This window comes from Aristolochia californica, unplaced genomic scaffold, assembly GCF_029961685.1.
Source record: "Aristolochia californica isolate CCGP_79_NKW_82.1479 unplaced genomic scaffold, dmAriCali1.0.hap1 SCAF_6, whole genome shotgun sequence".
Classification (NCBI taxonomy): Eukaryota; Viridiplantae; Streptophyta; class Magnoliopsida; order Piperales; family Aristolochiaceae; genus Aristolochia; species Aristolochia californica.
This window is the reverse complement of record NW_027182257.1, coordinates 8,208,696-8,216,193: the sequence shown is the minus strand read 5'-3', so window position 1 is coordinate 8,216,193 and position 7,498 is coordinate 8,208,696.

Below are 7,498 nucleotides of genomic sequence, written 5' to 3'. Positions count from 1 at the left end.
ACCAACAGGCGTAGGAATTAATTAATGTGTTTTTCAATTTCCATGTAATTGTCTTTGGTTTGGTTTTGTCTTTGGTTTGGGTTGGTTTAGCATTTATTGGTTTGAACCATTGACCCAAGAGGTCTTTAGGGTTTTGGACGTCCTCCACCCTATTTAAGGGGACGGCTAGGGTAATGAAGATTATGAATTGAGTTCACTCTAGTTAACGTAATTTAGATAAACAGGTCAAGAGCTCCTTCAAGCTCTCTTCCGAATTTCCCCAATTCTCCTTTCCGAAATTCAATCCCCTTCAACCCTCATTCCATCTCAACGTCAAGCAAGATAATGGAAGGAAGAGAAGAGAGGAGGGTGACAAGATCCATGGCTCGTGAGGATCTTAACAACATGGTATCAGACAGGTCCACCCTCGGTGATTCCTCTTCTCCAGAGGACATACGTCAAGTCCTTTCAGACCTTCAACAACGATCCACTCTTCAAGGTACTGAAATTTCTCACATCAATACTACCTTACAAACTCTGGAATCATCTCTACAATCCATCCTACGACAACTTGCTGCACTTCAAGCACCAACGCCACCACCAGCAACCAATTTTCAACAACAACTAGTTCCCCACCAACAATTCACGCCACCACCAAATCCACCCTTGCGCCAACCAATGGGTTCAATGACCACTCACGCACAAGCACCATCAACGGTTCCCAGGTACTTTAAACTTAACTTTCCTACATATGATGGCTCTAAAGATCCTTTACTGTGGTTCACGAAATGTGAACAATTCTTTTATCATCAACAAACGGTGGAAATGGACAAGGTTACTTTGGCCGCCTACCACATGCTCGATGAAGCGCTCATGTGGTTCCATCACTACCGAAATGTCCATTCCATTCAGGATTGGCTGCACTTTAAACATGCTTGCCAGTTAAGGTTCGGACCTCCAGCTAGCAGCAACCCAGTGGGGGAATTGATCAACTACAAACAGACCAGCACCTTAGAGGTTTACCAAAAAACGTTCCAAGAACGGTTGGCCAGAGCTAGTGAATTTGTTCCTCCTCACCTACATGTTCAGATTTTTAATGCTGGATTGACAGAGGCAGTCAGATTGGAAGTGGAATTACTGGGTCCAACAAATTTGGACTCTGCAATGAATTATGCCAGGGCTGTGGAGCACAAACAGAGAGTTCTAAAAGAGTCTTTACAAAGAAAACCATTTTGGCAAAACAGAACACAGGGTACTGCATCTGGTCCACGTTTTGGGTCCTCTGCCCCTAACCGAGCAGATCAGGCTACTAATGTTCCTCCACACTCTATGCCATGTAAATTTTTGACTAAACAGGAAATGGATGCTCGAAAGGCAAAGGGCCTATGTTTTAATTGTGACGAACAATTCTTGCCTGGACATACCTGTAAACGTTTATTCAGTATTGAATTATTGGAAGAAGATTCAGAAGAGCTTCTTGAAAATGAAATTGTGGAAGAGGTACAACAGGAAGCAGAGCTCTCCCTCCATGCCATGCATGGCCTGCGTAGTTCTAATACCATGCAGGTAAAGGCCAGGTTACATCATCTCATGCTACTTGCTTTAGTTGATTCGGGCAGCACACATAATTTTATCAGTGAACCAGCCGCGCAACAATTGGGATTGGAAATTCAACAACAAAGGGGTCTCTCAGTTTCAGTGGCCAATGGGGCCAAAATTGCTAGCGTGGGGTTATGTGCTAACACCCCTTTCACCATTGAGGGGCATTCCTTTCAGGCAGATTTACTAGTCATTCCATTGGCTGGATTTGATTTGGTGCTCGGGGTCAAATGGCTCCAGTTATTAGGACCGATATTATGGGACTTTCAGGCTCGGACTATGACATTTTCAGCACCACAGGGCCAGATTACATTACAAGGCATTGTGGCACAGGTCCCTTATGCACTTCACACTTTGCATATTCAACACACGGGTGATGATCAGTTAGCTCCTTTACTTACAGCATTTGCGGATTTATTTAATGACCCTACAGGTCTACCACCAGTGCGTCATTGCGATCACCGCATTCGTTTAAAGTTGGGAACTGATCCAGTAGTGGTGCGGCCTTATCGTTACCCACATATCCAGAAAGATGAAATAGAACGACAGTGCATGCATATGCTCGCTCAGGGTGTGATCCAGCCCAGTCGATCTCCTTTCTCCTCACCAGTGTTACTTGTACGTAAAAAAGACAAATCTTGGAGATTTTGTGTCGACTATAGGCAACTAAACTTGCACACAGTTAAGGACAAGTTCCCCATTCCAGTTGTGGACGAGTTGCTGGATGAGTTACATGGTGCTACAATTTTTACCAAATTAGATTTGAAATCGGGCTATCATCAAATAAGAGTTCACCAGGCGGATGTGGAGAAGACTGCCTTCCGCACACATCACGGTCATTTCGAGTTCCTCGTCATGCCCTTCGGTCTCTCCAATGCACCATCCACCTTTCAGGCCCTCATGAATGAGGTCTTTTCATCACTTCTGCGCCACTATGTGTTAGTCTTTTTTGATGACATTCTGGTCTACAGCAAAAATTGGGAAGAACATCTCCACCACCTCCACCAGGTATTTACCATTCTACGCTCTCATCATTTGGTTTTGAATCAATCAAAATGTGCTATGGGTACATCTGAGGTGGCATATTTGGGCCACGTCATATCAGCTGGGGGCGTGAAAGTTGACCAGAGCAAGATTCAGGCAGTTACAGATTGGCCGGTTCCCACCTCCACTACAGCATTAAAGGGCTTTTTGGGCTTAGCGGGATATTATAGAAAATTTATCCAATCTTATGGACAGATAGCAGCACCACTCAACAAACCTGCTAAAAAAAAATGCCTTCCACTGGTCTTCTTCAGCAGAACAGGCATTTAACCTGTTAAAGGAGGCCTTAGCCTCAGCGCCAGTCCTACAATTACCAGATTTTGAGGCAGAATTTGTGGTGGAATGTGATGCCTCCGGGGGAGGTATAGGGGCAGTGTTACAACAATTGGGGCACCCCATTGCTTATTTCAGTCGTCAGTTGGGACAACACCACCATAAGTTAGCTGCATATGAGAGGGAATTGATTGGGTTAGCCAAGGCTGTCCAACATTGGCGACCGTATCTTTGGGGAAGACCGTTTCTCATTCGAACAGATCATTGCAGCCTCAAGTATCTTCTGGAACAGCGCCTCACCACATCCCCACAGCAGCATTGGTTAACTAAACTCATGGGCTTTGATTTTACGGTTCATTATAAGCCAGGTAGTTCGAATTTGGGGGCTGATGCCTTATCACGTCGGGATATTTCCACCACTCAAATTTATGCTATCAGTCACCCACGTGCACTGCTATTAGATTCTATTCGTGAGGAAGTAAATCAATATCCGGATCTTATGTCTTTATATCAGGATATTCAACAGGGGACAGCTGCTCCTCATTGGACGATTCAGGATCGTCTCATTCTCTACAAAAACAGGATATTTTTACATAATACATCACCACTTCTTCACACAATCCTATCCTCTATCCATGATAGGACACATGAGGGTCGACAGAAAACATATTTCCGAATCAGTCGGGACTTTTACTGGAAGGGCATGAAGAGCACAATTGCTGATTATGTAGCTGCTTGTCAGATTTGTCAAAGAAACAAGGCCGAATCCTTAAGTCCAGCCGGCCTACTGCAACCTCTGCAACTACCATCTCAAATCTGGTCTGATATTTCCATGGACTTCATTATTGGACTTCCCATTTCATCAGGTAAATCGGTGATCTTTGTCGTCGTTGATCGGTTTTCAAAATATGGGCACTTCCTTGCTTTGGCGCATCCATATACTGCTGCTCAGGTCGCTCAATTATTTATGGACAACATTGTCAGATTACATGGAATTCCCTCATCCATTATCAGTGACAGGGATGCAATTTTTACCAGTCTCTTTTGGAAGGAATTATTCAAATTACAGGGCACCCAATTGGCATTTTCGTCAGCCTATCACCCACAAACGGATGGACAAACAGAGGTTGTCAATCGCACTATTGAAATGTATCTTCGTTGTTTTGTGGGGGACGCACCTAGAAGATGGGTGAAATGGCTTTCATGGGCCGAATTTTGCTATAACACATCTTACCACACAGCACTGGGTACTACTCCTTTCAGGGTAGTTTATGGCAGAGATCCACCTCGTTTGTTACCATATGAACCGGGGGCATCCAAAGTCGTCACTTTGGACCAAGCATTAGCTGAACGAGATGCTATGCTCACTGAGGTACGTACACATCTGCAAGCGGCCCAACACTCTATGAAACGCTTTTATGATAAGAAGCACCGGGAGGCATCTTATTGCCCTGGAGACTATGTGTGGTTAAAGCTTCAACACTACCGCCAGCTGTCCCTGACTGCAGCCAAGCGCCATAAGCTGTCTCCAAAATATTATGGTCCATTTCCGATATTGGACCAAATTGGGCCCGTGGCATACCGTTTGCAGCTCCCACCGGAAGCAAAGATCCACAATGTATTTCACGTCTCCCAATTGAAGCCCTTCCAAGGTGACTCGCCCCTACTACACACTCCACTGCCGCCACTACATGAGGGCAGAGTCCTTTCTATTCCAGCTCAGGTAATACAAGCACGCCACATTCAAGGGGATTGGGAAATTCTAGTCCAGTGGGCCGATGCCGATCCCAGTGACACCACATGGGAGCAGTTATCAACATTTTGACTTTTATATCCTTCCTTCGAGCTTGAGGACAAGCTCTTTCTCCAGGAGGGGGGTGATGTTATGGACTCTATAGCATCACGAGTTACCAACAGGCGTAGGAATTAATTAATGTGTTTTTCAATTTCCATGTAATTGTCTTTGGTTTGGTTTTGTCTTTGGTTTCGGTTGGTTTAGCATTTATTGGTTTGAACCATTGACCCAAGAGGTCTTTAGGGTTTTGGACGTCCTCCACCCTATTTAAGGGGACGGCTAGGGTAATGAAGATTATGAATTGAGTTCACTCTAGTTAACGTAATTTAGATAAACAGGTCAAGAGCTCCTTCAAGCTCTCTTCCGAATTTCCCCAATTCTCCTTTCCGAAATTCAATCCCCTTCAACCTCATTCCATCTCAACGTCAAGCAAGATAATGGAAGGAAGAGAAGAGAGGAGGGTGACAAGATCCATGGCTCGTGAGGATCTTAACAATATCATAATTAATTTACTGCTCATCATCTTCTTGAGCAGATACACGTCTGTCAACGTCTAATGAGTATAGCGGCCTTCAACACCTATCCCCGGCTACACGGCCTTGACTCAACGTGACTTGGGTGACATCCCATATCTTAAAATGAATGATGATGAATAGTAAAATTATTATAACATTGCGAAGTATTTGTTTCATATTTTCCCTTTAACATTTTCTTTTTTTCTTCACTTTTGTTTTTAAATTTTCCTTTCTCGTATTCTTTCTTATTGTATTTTCTCCTCCTATTGTTCTTTTTTAATTATTTCCTCATTTCCCCCAATTTCCCTTCAATATCTTTTTTTCTACTCTCTCTTTCTTCATTTATCCCTTTCTTTCCTTTTCCTCTTTTTTCTTCCCTCCTATTGATTTGTTTTTTAATTTTCCCCCTTTTCTCCCTTCATTTTCCAATTGTCTTTTTTCCTTCTTCTTTCATTCATTCATTCTTCTTTCTTTTTTTCTTCTCTCTCTTTCTGGTTTCATTTTTACTTTCTTCTCATTTCTTTCTTCTTCTTCATCTATTCTTAATTATTTCTTCTTCTTTCCTTCTTTCCTTTTTTTTATTTTTATTTTTTTCTTCTCTTTTTTATTTTTTCTTTTATTCTTGTTTCTATCTTTCTATATTTATTTTTTTCTTCCTTGTTTCTTCAAGAAAAATGAAATGCAGAAAGAAAGGTGAAATATAGAAAGTAAAATGAAATATAGAAAGAAAAGTGATATATAGGAAGTAAAATGAAATTTAGAAAGAAATATGAAATAAAGAAAGAGAAATTAATCTTTGAAATGAAGTTGAAATATAGAAAGTAAAATGAAATATAAAAAGAAAGATGAAATATAGAAAGTAAAACGAAATATAGAAATAAAACAGAAATATAGAAAGTAAAATGAAATGTAGAAAGAAAGATGAAATATAGAAATAAAGATGAAAGATAGAAAGTGAAATAAAATATAAAAAGAAAGTTGAAATATAGAAAGAAAAAAGAAATATAGAAAGCAAAGATGAAATATAGAAAGTAAAATAAAATATAGAAAAAGATATGAAATATAGAAAGAAAGATAACAAAAATAGAAAGAAAGAAGAAATATAGAAGGAATGATGAAATACAGAAAGGCAGATGAAATGTTGAAAATCAGATGAAATATAGAAAGACAGATGAAATATAGAAAGTAAACTGAAATATAGAAAGAAAGATGAAATATAGAAAGTAAAATTAAATACAAAAAAAAGAAAGAAAAAATAAAAATGAAGTATACTCCTTTCTTTCTTATCTTTCTTGTTTCTTTATTTATTTTTTTATTCGTTCTTTCTAGTTTCTTTTTTTTTATTCGTTCTTTCTAGTTTTTTATTTATTTCTTATTTTGTTCTTCTTTCTTTCTTATCTTTCTTGTTTCTTTTTTCTTTCTTTGTTTATTTATTTTTCGTTGTTTCTTATTTTTTCTTTCGTTCTGTTTAGTTTTTTTATTTTTTATTTGTTTATTTATTTTTCTTTGTTTCTTGTTCTTTCTTTGTTTCGACTTTCTTTCTTTCTTTCATAATTAAACAAAGAAGAGAATATATAAAAGAAAAAATAAAGAATGAAACATCAAATATATTTCATCTTTCTTTCTTCTTTCTTTCTTTTGGACTTCTTTCTTTTCGTCCTCTTTCTTTCTTATCATTGTTGTTTCTTTCTTTCTTGCGCCTGTCTTTCCTTTGTCTTTCTTATCTTTCTTGTTTCTCTCTTTTTTCTTTGATTATTTATTTATTTTTTCTTGTTCTTTATTTTGCTATTTCTTCTTCCATTCTTTTTTTTTTCTCTATATTTCGTCTTTCTTTCTGTTCATCTTGTTTCTTTATTTTTCGTCTTCTTTCTTTCTTCTTTTTTTATTTTTCTTTCTTTATTTTTTTTATTTTTGTCTTTCTTACTCTTTCTTTCTAACTTGTTTGTTTGTTTCTTTCCTAATTCTTTCTTTCTTTCTTGTTTCTTGCTTTAAAATTTTCTTATTTTTTATTTTTTTCATATTTATTTCTTTCTTTCATGTTTCTTTCTTGCTTCTTTCTTTCTTTCCTGCTTCTTTATTTCTTGCTTCTTTCTTTCTTGATTCTTTCATTTTTTTCATTCTTTCTTTCTTTCTTTCTTTCTTTCTTCATTCTTTCTTTTTTTCTTCTTTCCTTATTTTCTCTTTATTTCTTGATTCTTGCTTATTTCTTTCTTATTTCTTTCCTTATTTCTTTCTTTTATTCTTCCTTTCTAGTTTCTTTCTTTCTTCTTTCTATGTTTCTTTGTTTCTTTGT